Source organism: Bombus flavifrons, chromosome 2 (genome assembly GCF_040668555.2).
Source record: "Bombus flavifrons isolate JBK064 chromosome 2, iyBomFlav1_principal, whole genome shotgun sequence".
NCBI classification, from domain to species: Eukaryota; Metazoa; Arthropoda; class Insecta; order Hymenoptera; family Apidae; genus Bombus; species Bombus flavifrons.
Window position 1 is genome coordinate 3820340 of NC_138443.1, and position 22033 is coordinate 3842372.

At 33.1% G+C, this 22033-nt stretch overlaps 1 protein-coding gene across 3 annotated transcripts in view; it reads right to left on the minus strand.

The window, feature by feature from the left end:
- The window catches only part of LOC138187238 (uncharacterized), a 78515-nt gene that overhangs the window by 53576 nt on the left and 2906 nt on the right, over nt 1–22033 (minus strand). The gene's annotated exons all lie outside the window — the stretch shown is intronic.

Here is a 22033-nt window from a genome sequence, read left to right on the forward strand (position 1 = left end):
CAAAATATCGGGTTTCAGTATTCTTGTTTTCGTAATTACTAGAACGTAAGTACTTTTAACAAAATTAATTTTATATAAATTGAATTTTATCTTTACTTGTCTTCATCATTTCACTTTAATTATAATCATCTACTGTCCCTGGTCATTGATTTAGGACCACTCAAAATTTTCGCCGTTTTTCCTTTTTCACCTTTTGTAAACATAAAAAAACATAAATCAGAAAACATAATAAAAATCTTCAGTAATACCAAGAATAACTCTCATTCGAACTAAACGTAAAGGAATAATTCAAATCTTAATGAAACATTAGAAGATGTACAGACACAACAATTAATTATTCGAGATATCAATCAACAATTATCATAGCTACAATCACATAAAGTTTACAGATAGTATTGAATTGTGTCTTAATTTTGAAACCACAAATACCCAATCTAGCAAATTCTACAAATACATAACGCGATACGGAATAATACCAAAAATAGAAGGTTACACTCGCTAAAGACCATCAGTCGAGAGAACACGCAAGGGAAGACTCATGAGATCAGTTCCAACAAAACCACGGACGCATGGGACTATTCTCGACATGACCCTGGACTCATTCGACCAAGACCAACATGATCCCGGACCTCAAACCCTCGACAGGACCTTATAAAATGAGTCAAGGTGCTACTGGTCGTGGATCATGTCAAGCTTGGTCCTACGGATGCGTGGTCATGTTAAACCCAAAGTAGGGCGCCCAAAACTGATATGTGAATTTACCATCTCTATATTGGATGCTGTTTAGCAGTGGAAATCGATTGATACTTTCATTAGCCATTAACCTGTTCGCAATCACAGACGAAATTAGCAATGAACATGATATACAATGTTTACAAAAATTTATATTTGTATACCACTGTATTTATTATGGTATTTATTATATTTACATACGAATTAATTAGATCCAAGTATAATTTATCTTATAATTCAAAAGTTAAAAAATTGAAAAATCTGAAGATAAAGAGTTTTTCCAGTAACAAAATAATTCTATAATGTCTGACAATTACAAATGCCAGTTTTATTGTTACATAAACATCAATTTAATCAGATTACAATATATGTACTATTATGTATAACTATGATCATTATAAGGAAGTTTAATTTATTATTTGCAGGTTGTTTTATCAATAATTTTATAAATAAGGATATTCATTTTTTTATCAAAAATAGGTAAATATGCTATTGTGCTCCTCTTCCTATCTCTTAATAACTAAGTTTGCCATTGAATTCACAACGTGGTTTCACTCAACGAAAGACACAGATGTACTTTTATCTTTTATAATGATAGCATTAACGTTGACGGTTACATAATTTGGAACCCACTAAATTGGCACAATTCTGGTGTCCTTTTGTGTTCCTCCCTCGGTTTTAAGTCTTGCTCTGTTATACCGTTATCTTTTTCTGTCTGGCTTCCTAAAAATTTATTTTGTTTCTGAATTGTTTTAAATTGAATGAAAAATATGAACGCTTTCGAAAGCTTTGATAACATATTGTTTATATTATATAGTTGCGTCATACAATTGAAATAAATCACAGAATACTAAATTTATTAGATACAATAGAGAAAAACATTTTTACATTTTTGTGTGTGTACAAAATATGTATCTATAACGCTTTCTCTCTTTTTGTTGTATTAAATTGCATGCTTTGATATTATTATATTTTATATACTACGTGCAACTCCATTAAATCATTTAAAATATGGATATTTCACGAAATATTTTCAACTTGTTGCTAATTTTTCAAAAAATATTTATAGAATATCTACAAAATATCTTTAACAATTTATTATATTATTTAATTTTTCTGTGTCCCACATTTCTTTCTTCTTTTATTGACAACGGAAAGAGAATAATGACTTATCTCAAATGTATGTGTTGGTATTACTTGAACTTCCTTTTCATTAAATACATCTCATAAATCAGTTAACAGAACTGAGTGCATTTGGTATTTTAAATGATATTAAAGCCGTAATAAAATATTGTATTAAATGGAGAAGTAAAAATTCAATTTTTTCATCCTCTACTTAATCTGGCGCCTCAAAAACAAAAACCTAACGTTTGATAGCACTCCTACGTCTTTGAACTAGTAAGTACGTAACGGAGAACGTCTGATAAAGTTATGAATTATGATGCATTGGCCTTCGAAGCTCGTCGAGGTCGTTCAACATGGGATAGGTCAGTTGCTAGCTCTAACTCATTCTAACGGGGGCCGCGTACCATTCCCGCTGCCAATTCTACGTGAAGCGGAAATATAATGGCGTTGGTCTGATTCGGAACCTGAGGAGCACAGCTCCGTGCGCGGCAAACGTTACGAAACTGCTCAAAAGTAGATAAATCGAAGAAGCTGGTGAGAAATTTGCTACTGATACATTACAGGGATGCTATTAGGAAAAATGAAGAGCAATGAAAGCACGAATGATACATTTAGAACGTTTTAATGAACTCCGGTTTCTCTGAACATTTTGAATATAGTCATCAATGAGAATTATTTAATCCGATGTTACATTACGCTGATTTAGTTTTTAATTACATTGAATTATTGAGATTGAATAAAAAGTTTTATTGCGTAAATTAATAATTTTGTAAAATTACGGTAATCTTGATAGTCCGAATTAATAATTACACACGCTGTCCAATGAATCCCTATGCAATTACGAAAAATTTTTAAGTACAAACATACATAGAATGCGCATAATATGCACAAATATATAAATATCCAAAGTGTAGTATTTATTGGTTATGGGTAAAAATATAAATATCCATAAACATTCCCAATCTATTGAGACAAATCTTCAGAAAAAGTTAAGGACACAAATACATATATATGTTAAGAAAAATTGTTTCTTCGAGTTCTACGAAATTATTCTGCGAAAACACACATTTACAACGTTTCTAACGAAAGGACATCAAAAGAAATTACGTATGTATGTTACCACGGCGAAGACATTGTGAAAGAAATAAAATGTGTCACGCCCCGTGGTACATCGAGAAATTCGTCTGAGATCATCGGTTTATATAAAACTCCATTGACAAAGCGGCGTTTATACACAAGTATCAGGTCAACGCGCGACGACCGCAATTTTAAGTTTCACACCCGAGCTCAGACGCTGTATTAAGCAAATCCATATTGGGGAAGTGATGAAATGCTCACTTCTTCGCATTTTGCACGTGGGAGTTAATGCCCGTATGCGGTGAAAGGAATCTTGACAAATATATGTTGTTTTACCTCGAAATAATTTCTAGCATATTTTCTTTATTTTATAACACGAAGTAAATTTAATGCAGGAATTCCTTGATAATAGATTAATAATATTACCTCGCGCAATTTTCTATGTGAAAAATATCGATTATGGAGGATAGTAAAATTTCATAATGAAGCATATATACGTTTTTAGATAATCTGATTGAGGTACTCATTTCTTACGTTTAATATAACAGATATAACTATATTGATATTAGAGTATATTAGTATTGTATCGATGAAGACAGAATAATTTTATTTAGCTTCTACTTATTATTAGAATATTTTCTGCTTCAAATCTTTTTCGTAAGTTACTCGTTTAAAAGGCTTCTTTAGAAAGTTCTTAATGTAAACTTTTAAAAAGCGTCTAACAAATAACTTTTCTTATTGATGAACTCAAATAATTTTCTATATTATTTTTAAAATTGCTTTTAAACGTGTCAGTCACTACTCAATACCTGAGAAACTTTCAGACATTAATGTATAATGCATTCGAAATACATACAAATCAGACTCTAAGCCAAAACTACGAGAGTAGACGAGAAGTCAAAGGAATGTTTCACAATTTTGAGAGACAGAGTAATAGTGAAGCGAATCGTATGCGGAATGGTGAACCAAACGTTTATTTACACATAAAAAGTTACCCTATTGCGCCGAGAAAGTTTGTAATTGATTTTGCAGAGCGTCGCTGACTCCAACGCTGAAACCTTCCAATCTTGAATTATTGAGCTTGAAAGATACCTAAGCATCGTGGGTAGATTTAAGCTCTTTTCCTTACTATTTCATTTATTATATCAATATTAAAATTGAAAATTATAGGTGCAATTATTAAACTTTATAAAACTGTATCAAAATACATGCACGAATATACATATGTTGTTCATTATTGAAAACGTACTATCAAAACCCTCCGATACTTTCCGCTCAGTCCACGTTCAACTAGCACTACATACATCACTCGTGAAAACATAAAGGATAACTTCCAAAAGATGCCTTACGTTCCCAATTAATTAGACGCCATCAACGAAAAACGTTTGACAGTACGAAAATTCAAAATAAGCTTGAAACTTAACAGAAATGTTACTTTAAGTGATGCTAAAATATCATAATCAATTTTGTTTTATTAAAGGAACAGTCAAATCAACCCTTCAAAGAAATCGTGACATCTCACATTGTCGTGAATGACTATGTACAAAACATTGAAAAAGACTTACACTGTTTGGTAAATATTCTCGGGAATATGGCAAGTTGCAATTTATTTAAGTGGGTAATTCCATCCCTAAGATCGTTTCTTTATTGAATCAAAAGATGGTTATTTGAATTATGTTCTTATATGAAATGTATTAGCGTTACTTAAATTATACACCGTAGCTCCAAATTCAATTGAAGATAGAGTGATCTTATATTTCAAAATAAGATGAAAATCAAGAATAACTTCCTGCAATTATCTATTTCTGTCTAATGAACTGACGTATATTTGATAAATTTTTTAATTCGGTTATTATGAAATTGAAGCCTCTAAGATAACTTTACTACTCTCCGTTCTCGTCTTATTTTGATGCGTAGGATCTTCCTGACTTCAATAGTACGACGAATTTAAAACCACGATATATTTCTAAACATTCGTAATTCAACATATCTATATATCGAAAAGGACATAAATTCAAAGTTGCATATTTCTTGATATCAGTATTCCGATAATAAAATTCAAGAAAAACACTAGTTTTTACGAAATGTACCCTCGCTAACCTTAATTTTTCGAAACTCCACCTCCACGAAAAACGAGGAAGAAAACGAAGACATTCTGTCAAATTACCTTTTTCTTTTATTCTCATTTACTCTTAAAGTTGTAGATTAGTTTCCAGGGTCGCGAATTAGTCACAGAAACGTATAGTTCCATACTTTACTTAGACGCGAGAGTTCAGAGTGCTTAAAGCTCCTGAAAATGCCGAGGTAAGTCTTTCCGGCCCGCCTTTCGCGTGCACCTTTCTGTCTCTCGTTTTTCCCTCCTTTTTTGTCAGCTTACCTGAGCGGGTAATTAAGACGTTCTTCCAGTGTGAACCCGGGAAACCCGTGAATACCGAAATTATTCTCCGCTGTAGCGTGCGCACACAAGACGAAGCTTGATGTCGTGAAATACACCGACACCTGTGCAATGAAAAACTCAAACGATCCACCGAGCCCGGTAAATGCCCTCGAAGAAGAGACTTAACTTCGTCTGGGTTCCGCTTTAACCCTTTTTTCACCTAAGAAGATGAGGAAGTTATTCCAACTTTGAGCGACAGCTTATTTCATATTGGGATTAAAGGATTGAAAGATATACTAAAATTATTTTGTATTGAAAGCTTTTTTAACGAAGAAATATTTGGTAATGTGCAAATAAAATTGAAATTATTATTTGTCTTTTTCATTTTACATTTGAAGATTACGTGATAGAAATATCATGGATCTGTTTTTGCTGATCTCTTAAGTTTTATGCTACTTGTTGGCTGAAAAGAAATACTTCAACGTGATACAATTAGAAAGTGGATCAATTTGTCAGATGCAAAGATATAAGTCTTGTGAAAATAGATAATAGATATGTACATGCATAAAATATTACGCAGAACCCACGGCATAATCGATACTGTCACTATAACTGTTTCTTAAATGTTCATGAGGATGAGGGAACGACATATCTAATCCGAAACCCAAATAAAAATACGAATCGGTTCATATGAAATTAATTAATAGCGTAGAAAATTTTCAAAAATATGATATTATATTCTCCTCCTATGGTCATCGTTTTAAAGAATATATCAATAATTATAAAATTTCACAAATTTCCACTGCTACTCTTCCCTCGCTCAAAACCCATTTCCCATTTCCAGCAATTTACCCTTCGAAAAGGAGCAGCAAACATTCATTCTCCTAAAACCCTTCCCAGTATTTACGCAAGAAAGGAGAAAGAGAAGAGGTGAGCCCATCAGTCTACAAAGAAACTTATCAACGTGGCCGATAATAAAAATCTCTCGGCTCGGAGGATCGGCAAGAATTCAGGTCTGATCCATGGGTTCTCGCGCGAGAAGAGAAGCGTGCAAAAGGAAAACGTTAACGCATCTCCCGAGTTAATTTTGCGGTAGGGCGTGGATCCGGGAAAGGGAGAGCGTCTCTCGGCGAAGTTGAAAGCGCTTTCCAAGTATCTATCGGTTGAAAGTACAGACTTTCCACATTCGCAACACTTGCTACGGTTTACTTGATTTAAGAGGCCGGGTTCGTTAGCCAAACATGTAATTAAGGCCGAATCGGAGATACTTTCGCGGTGCAAGAACCGGAGAAATCGATTCTGTGGACACAATTCGTACGCAGCTGCGATCCAGTTCCAGATTTTATGGAATGTTTGCGCCACCGACGAGTTTCAGTCTATCGGAAGTGCGAACTTTGCACAGCTTTTCGCGTAGATTCGAGAATAATTATGTCACCATCGACGCTTCGTTCCGGCGATTCGGTGTTCCATCATTGTGGCCTTTCATCATTTCTGGTTTTATGATAATGAATGGACACGGTTGAGGATGGAGAAATGGTGAAAAGATTGGTAAATGCATGAGAGGAGAGTTCATCGACCGACTTTACTTTCAATTTTATGAAGCGAGAATGTCTTTGTACTCCTGTTAACCATGCCACGATGAGGTTTTGGAAAACGAAAGATGTTAGATTTCAGCAGATGGAATAAGATTTTAAGCTTGAGTGAATACTCGAATCACATCTTAAATGTCATGTGTAACGCAATAATTAATACTTATTTGTCATAAACAACTAAAAGTATGTGTATTTTTTTTCATCTAATACCAGAAATACAGAGAATCTTGGGGGCAAAGAGATAATTATATTCTAAATCGTTCATTCTGAACTCTCCGTTATTTTCTGATATGTCGAAGCCTTAAAGATTATTAATTATTCCTTAACATATTTTAATCCTTATTATATGCTCCTTGCTACTTAACAAACTTCATTTTTTATTGACATCCCTTATCATACATTCCTTATATTCCTCAACAAACATTATCCCTTACTTAATTCTTTAATAAATAATCCTCCAAGCACCACATACGAGATACAAACATCAACTTTTCACTTTCAATATCACTTTCCTAAAAAAAAGTAAAATAACGTGCTATATATCGTGCGAACAAAAGAAAAAAGAGATGAGCGAACGCATTGACCTTGTTCCAACGACGGCGACAATAAAATATCGATTTCACCGTCTACACGTCTCGCGGCCAACTCGCGAACGAAGAAGCGTCGATAATAATTTTCGCTGTTCGATTACGCCAATTATCGAAGAGAAACCCGTCGATCCGAGACGATCCATTTTCCTGATTCCATAATTCGCTTAAAAGCAGCTTCACCTCCTTTCCACGGAGCGTTTCCTGTTACGAAACGTGGCCGTGAAACGAAATAGCGAAACAGCAAAAGACGGCAAAAGAAAGAATCGTTCCAGGTGGAAACGATTAAAGCTGGCAACAAAGCCACGCCGACGGGCGATTGAGAGTAATTCGTTCGTTCCTCCATTGTAAGCGGTCACGCCACGCCGGCGAATCCATTGCAAAAGTTTAATTAAACCTCGACAAGGGGTGGCAGAGGGTGTCGTCCTTCAACAACCCTGATCCTTCGTACGTATACGCGACTTCACCAAGCTTTTTACGAGCCGAGGTGATCGACGGTTTGGATGGTTCTGAAGAACTCGATATGGAGAAACGAATCCCTTGAGTAACAACTGAAAGCTCATCTCGCCAATAAAATACAACGTGACGTCTTTTTCCCAGGGAAAGTTATTGATCTCCGCTGGATACGGGAAAGATGTTTTACGAGAGAATTTTAATCGTAACGTGACACCCATTCAATGATATTGATATTGAAATTTAAGAAACTCTGTTGAGAAACTGGAAGAAAGAATTATTGCGTTTTTTGAAAATATTTACAAGATGTATATTATTATAGTGGGCACAATTGAGATAAAAAATTAAAGTCAAAATCAACGCTTTGACAATCTGATGATATATAAATAATATGAAGAACATTTTTCGTCTTTTATAATAGAGCAATTTTAAAATTCGACACCTTGTGAATTAATTTTAAACTATTTTTCCATTTGACTGTAGCCGACTATTAAATATATCTTTTGAATCAATTTGTTGAACATTTGAAAGATGTTAATAGTTACCCAGAGAACATCATGGCCATTTTGCATTTTTTAATTAATATTATGTAGACACTTTGTATAAAAGAACATTTTTAACAATATAACTTAATGATCTTAAAATAATTCTATTGATATTCAGAGATCAATCACCGACACTATCTTGAAGCCATTAATCAAACCTTTCGTGGAAAGATAAAAAAAGATTTATTACCGAAAAACCACTTACAAAAGAAAACAAATTACAGACCAGAAGGAACTCCTTAAATAATACACGTGACTTCGACGAGCACATTGCAATTTCTCGCATAGACTTTGAATGCTCTGTCATACGAACGCAATATCAGAAAAACCTTTTCTCCTAACGTAGGAATACGAGAATTCAAATTTAATACATTCGATGAAAATTGCATCACTTGTATTCTTCTATACGTTCGAACATATGTGTTAATAATCGAACGAGTTACTTTGATAGATGTAAACAGGATTAATTAATTAACATGCAAGGACGCCGATACAAAATCATCAACGTTTGTCGATAACAGGAACTTTTACCGTGAAATATTATTACATTTTATTAAGTTTATCTGAAACTTAAAGATGCAAAAATACGTAGAGTATATATAATATGCAAAAAATATATAAAACGTCTGAAGTATAATATACATTATAATATTAAAAATTACGATATAATATTAAACAATAATAAAATACCTAAAGTATACTTGTTATAATATTTAAAAAATAAAATATGAATTAGTATAAAAATCCGCAGTCTAATTATAACATATCTAATTGTACGAATGGAAAACGAGGAACGTGAAGAACCGACGATTTGTCGTGCAATTAGCAGGCCCTTTCTCCGCTCTTTATTCAACATCGCGATTTCTCGTTTCCGGTCGTCGATCGTGATCTGCTCGAGGCTACTTTTAAGTTTAAATGTATCTGAGACACAAAGAGCGAGATCCACCGAGAAGTTTCAGTTAACTGTGAACGAACGTGCAAAGCGACCAGGGGCGTAATTAACCTTCCCTCGCGTTGGCCGGCCATCCGACCAAAGAAATTACGAAATTAGTTCAACTTCTTCCTCTCAGTGGCTATGGAGCTCGCATAATGGTCATGTGAGAAAATGTAGCGCGTTTCTTCGTATCGTTAACGGTTTTTACCGTGAATGGATATTTCCATCTTTCAAGAGACGAGGGTGGATTTCATTTCTTCGATAAAAAGTTTTTGCGATCAGAAAGTTCTCATTACTTCTATATTGCAAATGGCCCTTTCTTGATTGATGGTTTGTAGTTTTTCGGTGCATCGTAAAATCGATTATTGGATTTCGAATTAAGGTCGTTTTTGCGATTTTGAGATAACAATATTTGTCATCATATTGATCTTTTTATGCAGGTTAAAGTAAAGAGACGCTTTAAGACGAAAATTTAAATAAATGTACAAACATGTACGAGAACGAACGAAATATAAATCTCTATTTAGTTTACATCTCTTTATTTCTGTCCATAGAATGTATAAGCATGTACAGTCTACTAATTATGATTAATTATACGAGAAGAAAGTATGTTTTCTTAATGACAACATTAAATTGCGAGAATTAATTTAGTTTTGAAATGGTGTTTCATTTGACATAACATTTTGTGAAGAAAACGATGGTTCTGCGAAATGTTGAAAAATTCAAAGATCACGGAAAAAGTGGAACTTACATTCATAAAAGTATGAATGTAACCATTCACAATCAACCGATTCTGATTAACAGATATGAAAAAAATTGAGTTTGTTAATGTCGACATTAAATTGCAAGAATTAATTTAATTTCACAATGGTATTTCATCAGACTTTTTGTGTAAAAGACAATGTTTCCATGGAATGTCGAAGAATCCAGGAATCACGAAGAAAGAACAATAGTATTAAGCGAGAAGATTGCATTGAAATTTTCTTACGGACTTACTGATTTTAGATCGTTACCTTGGATCCTTCTGTTACCTTCATTGTTAACTTTTATTCTTTGTTCGTTGGAAGTTACTTCAATGAACCGTTCGTGAATAAAATATATCATATCTTTTCGAAGGTACTGTACTTTCCTTTAATTAAGGGAAATTATGAAGATTTATTGCCAATCTGCATTATGAAACCTTCAATTAAAACGTTACCTATTCGCCATTCTATATTCGATACCGTAGAAAGAGAAATATTTTCTATATCGTTAAACACATATATTCAAACATATGTAACTGTGTGATATTTGTCGATTAATATTTCGTTTGTACATTTATGTCTCTGTAGTATTAGTAAAACAATATTATATTCCCATTCTTTTTACTCTCTTCATTTCTACATTTTCATCGTACAAATATCTTTATCTCATACTGTACGCACACTTATACTTGGAATAAACCCTATGATATATAAAAGGTTGAGTAAACTAAATTCCTATCATACCTGAACACTTAGAAACACTATTGACGGAGTACCTCACGAATAGCGTGTGTTCGACTTCATCGCCTAATTCTCGGTATCGTTCTCTATATATAAGCGCTGTGTGTCACGCCAAAAATCTGCAGATCGACAAACAAGAGATTTTATATAGCACCTCTACTACATGATTTCATTGACAGAATTAAGGTTAAGGTTTTGATCTAACAATTTCTTCGTTTTTAGATCTCCCGTTTTATCATTTGGGTATACATTCTTATGACTCGCATTAAAATAGTTCACATTTATGTGAAACATAATTCATGATATTACATCATTTATTTAATTTAGAAAAGTAATATCATATTTCCATCAACTTTGATTGAGGCTAGTATCAGTTACATCTGATCTTTTATTGATCATAGCTGTATTAATATTTCATTATATTATATATATCGGACGACATATATACCGAAAACATTTTCTATAAATATCTGGCATAATACCATACAATTTTTAAGTAAAAAGAATTCTTAATATTGAAAGGTCTCATAAATTTCTATTTGCTGTTTTAGGCTACTCGCGTTCAATCTCCGCCTTAACTTTTTCTTACAAAGTATGAAGTAATCGTAATATTGATTTACAACCTCGTCAATTCTCTTCCCATAAACGAGCTCTTCCAAAACAAATGTATAACGGAATATCATGATACGCGATTAAACTGATTTTTAAAAGTCAATATGTAATAATAAAGGCGACATATATAATTGACGAAACCTGTAGAATTATTTTGTTACTTAATCTATATTCTATAATTTTTGCATTGCAAGTTAGTATAATGAGTTATTACAACTTCCATATACATTTTCAGATTGATTTCAAATCTAACCAACTAACAATACTAACAAAATTTCGATATGTTTTACATAACGCATATAATATGAACGTGACGGTTTCGCAAGTCACTGTATTATTGCATTGATCTACTAATATGGGCCACCCTAAACCCAACCCGTATCGGTACTCCAAGGGTTAATGTGAATACCTGTATCCGTGATACAACTTTCAAACGAAAGGGACGGTCCCCTGTTGTTCCATAAATTGTTTTTATGGTGGCCGGCCACATGCATCGTGGCCCAACGCAGAAATTTATCTTTTCCTTGTAACAACGCCGAGGCCAGACAACGTAATGGAATTTTTTCATCAACGGGCTTTCCCACTGACACGCTACTCCTAAAGCCCCCTTCATACCCCTTATCAGGTCTTACTCCGACGTCGTGACGGCGGAGAGCTACGATTTTCACCGGGGATTGCATCGTCGACGAGACAACCAGTGGAGGGGAGAAAGAAGAAAATTTCATTTCAAGCCATGGCCGAGAAGAAGAAGGAAAGAAAGAAAGAAAAAGGAATTCTTCATTCGCTAAGGAACCGTAGTAATCGAATAGCCGGCGGAGCTTTTGTCGATGTAACCGGAATACTCGCAAGAGCCAACGATCGATAAAAAGCAAAAATGACCAATGGTCCATTGGCCGCGGCACCGATATCGGATTCACGTCTTCGTGAGTGGCCGTCTAATGAGATGCGGAAACGATAGGACAATCAATTAATCAAGTTGCCTCTCTCGAGAAGATTAATGCGTATATACGACCCGTGGATGAGGGAAATTGATGCACCGAATCTTTGCGGAAGAATGGAAACATGGTAGACTGTGACGCATCGATGGGAGCAATTAGATCGTCCAGTTGGATAACATTGGGAAAATAAATTGATTACCGAGCACCAGAGTTACCTGATTTTAAAGGAGAAATCGGATTTTATTGAATATACTGTTTTGTTTAAAGTAATGGGAATTTGTAGAGGATTTAAAAGATTGTTAGAAAAGAGAAAATTGTTAATTCATGATACATTATTTAATGATTTTTTGAAGTAATCTTAAAAGAAGTAATAACTTTCTTTCATTGTATTAATATTTTTGACAGAGCTCACAGTGCAGCACACGTAAAATTTGAGCATTAGAACCCCGAATGAAAGATCGAAAAAGTACGAACAAAATATCTACAACTTGAAAAATAACAGCATCAGAGGTTACGAAATTCTTAGAGTATCGAAAGTATCGCAACGTCTTATAGAGTTTCGAAAGTATACAGAATTCTAAAGTCTTTAGGGAATTTGAGGAACTCCTTCGATACCAACAATATCACACGCTTTAAGCGATATACAAACTTATAATGTTACAAATAACAGAAAATTTGATAAGCTCCACAGCTGTGATCAACATTCAACCATATTTGAACAACAGAGAAAGCACAGAACATAGAAGTACATACTTTCTAGATTTACTGAAGACAATTAGTAACATATAGGCGTGCGTAGTATGTTTTTCTATTTAATAATGTAATATCATAAAGGAGTTTAATTTTAGATCGGTCGAAAATAGAAAAAACCGTGTTTGTCGTCCTTCTGTGGTTCGTTTATATTTAAGAGCGCCTATGTGACTAAAGTCACCTAGTTCTTGCAGAGGTATGAGAAAAAAGATAAACAGCGTTAGTATAAAAGGACGGTTTCGGTTTTCAAGGAGAGGTGACCGAGAGGTCAGAGAGAGAGGTTGTGAAGAGCAGAGCTAATCGAGTCGTCGAAGAGTAGAGTCGTGAGAGTTGATCGAGTTGTCAGTGTGTAGAGTTGTTAGAGTTGCTGGTGAGAGAGAGAGAGAGAGTGAGAGAGAATATCAGATTCGTTGTGACGAGTATCGCATTTAGTTTCAATTAAACAAACGTCGTTTTCTGTCCTATTAATATTTGTATATTTAATTTGCTATTAATAAATTGTAAGTAATCGGGAAAAATTTATATCTTAATTTTCCGATACTACAATAATTACACACTGTATCTGTTTCAATAAAATTCAACTTTCCTTCATTTATTTGTACAGTATGTATAAAAAAAAAGTAATTTGGGCACTGTATTACAATTTGAAGTCACTGTATTCCTAAGAAATATTATTTAATAAAACTTTAGGATCAAGACTCCTGCAGGGTTAAACAATAGAATATCACTAATAATACCATATTATACTGATATTATATCCCAGATAATAAACATGCTATAATTGTATCATCCTGAAGTTTAATATGCAATCAGCATACGCTACAAAACGTGGAAAACAAAGGAATAACGGGGTCGTTAGTAAAAGTGATCTGTATGCTTTAGACACAGTGTTGACGTTAGATTAAAGCATTGTAACGCGAAGTTTTGGTTAATGTTAATTTACAAGTCAACCAACACGATAATGGCAGAACTAATTACGTTCAGCATAGGAAAATGTTGAGACAAATGAGGGAGTTAGTATTTCCTTGTGGTCATTCAGTTTACAGAGTGCCGTAAAAATTAACAGAGTTCCCGTCAAATCATTCGTAGTTTAAAGCGGCAAACCGAAGCTCGGCGACGGCTCGGATATAGAGCTAAAAGCAAGCTTTTTCATCAGATACACACGGTGAAACGTAACTTCTTTGAACTACTTTTTCCGGTTGACAACCCGAAACAAACTTAATCAAAATGTTATCATGCATTGAGTTATAGTGAATTATTATTTAATTACGACTCTTAAGATTTGTTAATAGGTTTAGAAAATAACGTTGTGTACTTTAATATTTTTAATAATATTTTTTGTTATCTATATGTCTTCCAATCAAGATACGTTTACGTCAATTACAGTATATACATACATACATATGCATACAATATGCGGATGTTTTGGTCCATTTCTGGTAACGATATATGGATTTTACCAATATGTATAAATTAATGGTGAATTGGTAATAATTATTAAATAATGAGCTAGTAATTAGAAGCAACGTTTTCTACCATAACGATATATACATAGAATCACCAGACTATAAATCTAATACAATTTAAATTTGGTTTACAAAAATTTACATTATTTTGATTTAAAATGTTGTCTTTTTTTATTACGATACTATAATAATTATATAACATGTAATACAATAATAGTGCATTTGTATTCATCACATGTACCTATGCATGTATTTTTGAATAATATTATATGTATAAAATATAACATCATTATTCAATCATTATTTAATTTATCTCGGCAAAATGCAACGGAAAACGTACCCATTGTTTAGCATCGAGCTATGGTTTGCGTTTATTGATTACATGGCTGATGCAAAAACACATCAGCACGCATCATTAACGCACAGACTGGCTGTAATACAATCGATATTCATTAACACATTAATTAAGAATAAATTAAGAGGCTTACTGAAAGTTTATTGCATAAATCAACAAAATTAACCGATGAATTAGAGGAAATTAAATCTCTTTTTTTGAAAGAAATTTAGACTCATAATAGTATTTTATTCAGATTATGAAGCTACGGAGAAATTTAAACTTCGAATCGAACAATCGTTTCCTATTATTTTCCACTTGAAACGCAACTTTGATTCCACGTAGAACCAGGTGACCTTTAAAGAGCTGATCGAAAGAGTACGTGAACAATACGTTCAAAGATGAATTCGTCCTGTAGATCAGGAATATCGAATTTACATTGCTAATTTCGCGAGATTTCGGCTGCTAGCAGCTCACTCACATTGGAAAGGCAGTGGAGAGACCACAATGAAAGATCGACCTCGTCGAGAAAAGGTACCTTCATCATCAATTCAGATCTTCTATTCTCGTTCCGTGAAATGTTATTTACCTTGAAATACGATGTAAAGTACGTGGGTAACTTTGATTTATTAAAACTGACCGTCGACCTATTATCACTTAATCATTAAACGTATAAAAAGAATAAAACTTATCTTTCTATATTTATATTTAATTTAAAAATTACGCATCTATACATTTCTCAAGTTTTATCTCGTATTTCGAGTGATCGTCAATATCTTATTTTATCATTATATCATTACATTGCATTGATCAATTTTTTTGTAATAGGTACTCTATTACAAATAGGTATTCTAGTTATCTATTACAAACAGATAATAATGTTCCTTTAGAACAAAAATAATTATTTCGGGAAAGAATAGAATATAGAATTTAAAAGAATAGTATTTCGAAATTGATTACACCTAATGATTACAAATTTCATAATACATAATAAATTTATTAGCAGCAATTTAAAGGAATATTTCAACAACATCCCAAATCACGTTTGCTACAGGTTCAGTAAGATAAGGCGACGTACTAACTTCTCGTCGAATTACCTTCATCCTTAATTACCAGTTACACGTAAACTCCGTGCGTTTTGTCGCTCAGATGTAATACAATTAATTTGCGGCGAATACACTGTAATAATTTACACCAACTACTAATGTGTAAAGATCCATTTCATATTAAAATAAATGTTCTATGTCATCTTCTAAAGAATTGGGAGCGTTACAATCTTAAAGAAACTTAACAAAATATTTTCACGAAGAGAAGTTCCGAAGAATAAAGGAATAGGAAAATTAAAAAAGAAATACACGACAAACGAAACATAACGTTAAAAACGAAGAATCTTTCTCTGAGGAAGCATATTTCAAGCCCGAGTAATGCAATAACAGAAGACATAAATTCATCGAAAATCTGTTTGGTAAGACAATTTTGATAACATTGTAACATATACAATATGTGTATATATATTATTATGTATATATATTACATTATTACGTATATATATATCATGAATATTCATAATTTATTTATTACTTAAAACTCGAATTTCGTTATTACATTGAATATAATTAATATATATATAATCAAACAACGATTTTTAAGGATGAACTAAATAAATTACAGGAAAAAATTTTTCAAATGAAACAGATAAAGTGAAGGACAATTTTTCAAATCTAAGCCAGGCAAAGAAAGTAATGAGACAAATGAATGACGAAAAAAGGATTATACCAGAAGACGCAGAACAAAAACATGATTTTCCCGCACTTACGCTTTCCATCGAGTTTTTCATTCACGCTGTTTTCTGTAGCGTATCCATGTATTTCTGGCTTTAACTACGATTCGTGTGTAACAGAAATCCACGTGATCCAAGTTCCAATCTCCGATGTTTATTCCGACAAACACTGAATCGGGAAGTAAAGCTGGCGATAGGTATTGCCGTTTTCGATTGTTCAAATGACTCTCTATTCCATCCTCTTCGCTCCTCCGTCTTATTCGTTGCCACACTAGCAACGCCATTAATAAAAGGAGCGATACAGCGAAGAAGATTGATATACTCGCAAGACGGGAACGAATGGATAGTTCTTTCTTGTCATTGTCGATAGATTCAACGCGTTAAATCGACTCGAGACGTGTATAACAGGATGTTCCGTTTATCTTCACCGCTTTAACCCTTTTAGAGAGTTACAGTCAGTCACAGAAATCTATATATATTCCTTATATATAAAACCTATATATATTCTTTATATATATAATAATATTATATATTATAGTAAAAACGTTAGCTCTATGAATTTTTTTGACAAATTAAAGACACATATCGTTAACAGTGAAGTCTCTCAATATTCGAATTCTAAATAATCATAAGAATGGAGAAAATAGGTATTTAATCTTGAAATCAATCGTATGGACAATTTCGATAATATAGAATTACTTAATAACGTATTAAATTTTGAAAATTGCAATGGATAAGATACAAAATGAATATTAAAATTGCTTTGCTATAAAAGAAAATTAGAAATATGCGCCATATCTTTTTCCTGTAAGGATTAAATGTTTTTGATTTTTTCCCCGTGACAACTTTTCTAACGTTCCCAAATATTTTGTTATTTTTGTATTTCTTTAACTGGTGGTAAATGAATTAATTCAGTTGTGTGCTATACAAGTTATATTTCTGTCTGAAATGTGTATTTTATCAGGATTGGAATTGCTGAATGTAATCGTCGCTTCATGAGTTCGCGAGAAGGAATTAAATACCTTTTTAATTTTGCATGTAGTATGGAATAAAATGAGAAGTTTTTAAATATGAAGAGAATATGATAAATTTGTTGGAAATAATAAACGTAAAAAGCGAGAACAATTTATCATACGAGTTTCATGATTACTTAGCTGCTACATACAATGAATTATAAAATTAGTATTTAGAATCGAATAAAAGGTTCGATATATTTTATTTTAAATACTTCATAATCCGGTAAAGAATACATAGAATAATAAAAATATAATAAAAAAAATAATAATAAAAAACACATAACAAAAAAAGGAAACATAAGTTATTTTACAGTCCTTTAAAATAAAACTCCAATTTGTTTAATTTGCTTTTATTGAAATATTCGATACACCATAAAAATTTCAATTAATATCATCGGATCAAAATATCTATAATAAAGCCGTTAGCAAATAAAAATCAGTCAAAAAATTCAATAATCTGGCTATAGTTCATCCATTACGTTCTAAATTAATCATTATAAAATTCTTCGTTCGTAGATTAAAAATAAAAGACAAGTTCCCGTGAAAAAATTTATCAGAACCCAGCTTTTATCCAAGATATCGGAGAATTAGTCCACTTTTCATGGAACATTGGAAATATTATATAAAGTTGAAGAAGAACTTCTGACATTGATATTTTCACAGAAAAGAGGAGATGAAATATGTAACATTTCGAAATCAATTTTTCTAGACAAAAAGAAACCGCAGAATCTTTCGTTTGAATCTGAATGAAGTGGTTGAGATTTCAATTTCCATTATCGAAGAAAATACTAAGATCTGTGGCAGAGCCACTCGCTTCTCCATTCGACCCCTATTATCGTCTTATTTGCGATCAGTTATACCCACTTCGGCCCGACAATCCCAGATAGGTCGCTTAACTGTTCGATCTAATCTTGACTCCCCTACTTCACTTAAGAATAACTTTTCTTGGAACTCGCGAAACATTAATGAGGCGATGGATAACGAATATACAAGTTCGAAAGATGTCAAACGACAGTAATGAGACGTTCTCGTCTCTTGGAGCTCGGTAACCAAGTAAATACTCGAATGCGATGTATGAGAACAAAATTATCTGCAACGTGGACTTATTTGTCTATAATGATTTCTCAAATTTCCGACATTGTATTTCCATATACATTTCTACGTACATATTTCTGTATCTGTATTTCTACGATTTCTAACATTTAAGGTAATTCTTCTATCGATAACATTCTGCAAAATTTGCATATTTTTTACCTTTTAAAGATCGAATATTGTAAATGATATATAAATTACAAAACTGAACATTTTTATTATTAGAATTCTTAATCCTCTGTAAGCATTGTTTAGAATAATTTTTACAGTTTACAAGATTTAGAATTATTCCTTTTTGGATATCGTGTAACGTCTTAGTTGATAATGTTCTGTGAGACTTAGAATTGGCGACGCTAAATTTACACATACATATCTATTTAGTTCCTAAATCGGACCCGTTATGGGTGTGGATAATATTTACAACTGACAAATTATACCGTCATAAATATACAAAAGCTTGTTCTAAATTCCAGAATTTAAATTGGTTAAAGTTTCAGTTAAAGAAACTCTAAATGAAGATCTTAGTGACAGTAAAAGTTCGAAAGTTTGCCGCTTTCTGAAAGACACGATGTCCTATAACAAAATTTAACGTCTTCTCTGTCTTCATTATCGTCGCTAATGACAACATATCATATAATCGCAGTTAACACGATGTTAAAACCTAATAAAAAAGATTCTGTAAAAAATATGCAGTATTTTGTGAAGTTCGAAGACTTTTGAATTTTAAAGTTCGTATATCGACAAATTGCGATTATTAGTGATGTGGCGTTTTTATTACTAGTTCTTGGTTTATTTTTTATGCATCCATTGTAATGCAAAATTTATCTTCTTTTGGATGAAAAAATTCTTAAAGGATTATAAAAACAGGCGAGTAAACGCGGATAGCTTCTTGAATTTCGCATTCGTATCAGATAGGACTGGTGCAGAAGAGCGTGCAATTATGCAAAACACGCACTGTTGATTTGAAAAGCTGTCCCTCAAGCAATTCTGATTTGATATTTAGTGTTTCTGCAGCTATGCGATACATCAATCACAATTTAGATACGAGGGAGAAGTCCTTTTAATTAATATTCAGTATTATCTCAGATTACATTAAAATCCACTAGAATAAAAAAAAGCTGAAACGTCGAAAATCATAATATGGAAGTACCTTCGTAATAGCTTGTGTGATGAAAAAATGTTAAAATCAGAATTATCGAAGAAGTTGAAAAATTGAAGAGCTCGTATCCGTGATAAATAATTTAATTGTCTAGTTTAGTTAGCAAAGCTAATATTAAGTTAGCTAATACTGGCTAATTTGACGTGGATTGTTTTTATTATGAGCCCATCAATTATTTATTTCACGATTTTCTTCAAAAATAATAACGAAATGGACAATATGATTAATTCTCTCGCCCAACATTTTATCTAAACTTCCAATTAACTTTTCATGATAACAATTGTCATTGTCCAAGCACTATTCAAATTATAATCGAATAAAAGTCACAAAAATCGAAGTGGAATAAAATTTAATTAAAATATAAATCAACAACTGAGGTATTTTGAGCAGGATCAATCAGACAGGAAAACATTCGTACGTGATTTTTTAAATCATTAAAATTCGTAACAAATACGTCCTGTGCGAATTACATAAATAAACAACTGACCGTGCTGCGACCTTTTATTCGGCCTAATCGAAATAATTAAAGGCAGTTTCCAGAAGAATGCACTGTACGTGAAACAAAATACACATACACTTGCGTAGTTGCAAGTTTCGAATATTCTCGAATGTCCGTTTCTATGATTTGCTATTAACAGAAACATTTCAGATAGTTCAGTAGATCAGTGACCTACTGAGAAATTTGTATTATCCTGTGCATCGATAATGATGACCGATGACGACAAACATTATGGCAAACAATGCCGTGCGAAAAATAGAAAATTAAGGGAGTTAATTATCGACAGGCTAATTACAAAGACGAAAGCGAGTCAACAATTGCCATCATTGGATCGCGAAATGTTTGATGAACTACTGAAAATTGTGCCGATTGTCGCACATGTCCGAATAGAAAATATTTCGAAACTTTAAAGGGATATCAGCCTATAACTGTTTGTATGACAATATTCCGTGACAAAAACACACGACAAGTAAAACGTAGAAACAGATGTAATAATATAAAAATAATAAGACATAGAAAAAGCAGCAATAGTCAGAAAAATACTACAACAGTAACAGAAAAACACATATTTTAGTAAGTAACAACCTGTCACACAAGTGCGAACGAAACCCTTTGGACAATGAGTGAATATCAAGTTTGAATAATAAGGATTTAATAATATGACATTACAAAAAAAGAATATAAAGATATATTAGGGATTGTACTGACGACGAACGGCACAGGAACAAAGTAAACCAAATTCAACAAAATAAAAGTATTATATCTTAAGCAATCAAACGTAACAGTCGGAACGAAATTATTCAACGCGAAACCTCCACTCTTGTCAAATTCGCAAACACTTTTCCATCGAAGTCAACCTAATATCAGAATATAGGATAACAGGAAGCTAAGGTAGTCGCGTGAAACTCATAGCTTCCGATTTTCGCGAAAAGAATTGGGCGTAACGAGTCTTAAAACACGATTATCCAATCGCGTCGTAAGCGAACGGCGGTAGTAAGGATTTTTCGTAGCTGGAAGAGATATCGAGCCGGTTCAGTTAGATCCTTGGTAGAATTCTTGTTCCGATACAAGGCGCCGACTATCGACGATATTTTCCAACGGGGTGTAAGAGCGGCGCGAGGCAGCGATGCATGCCGAAACTGCATAAAATAGCTGTTCTTCGTATTTCACGGCGTTCAGAGGACGATAAAATATTCTCCGGAGTACACTTTGCCTGGAATTTCATTCGTCGTTTGGAGCTGCCACGTATTACGGCACGTAATATACCAAAGGGAGTCGTTGTTGCGTCTGACAGGCCGGTGCACGAGTTTTGAAAAGGTCATCCGAACCTCCGAGGAATTCATATTAGACAACCGCGCGTGCGAACAACTCAACAGCTTGACAAGATGATTACCGTACAATTTGCGACATTTCATCGGAGGATTATGCCTACGATTGAACAGTCCCACTCAGATTCGACTATTCCGCAACGCGCACGCGAT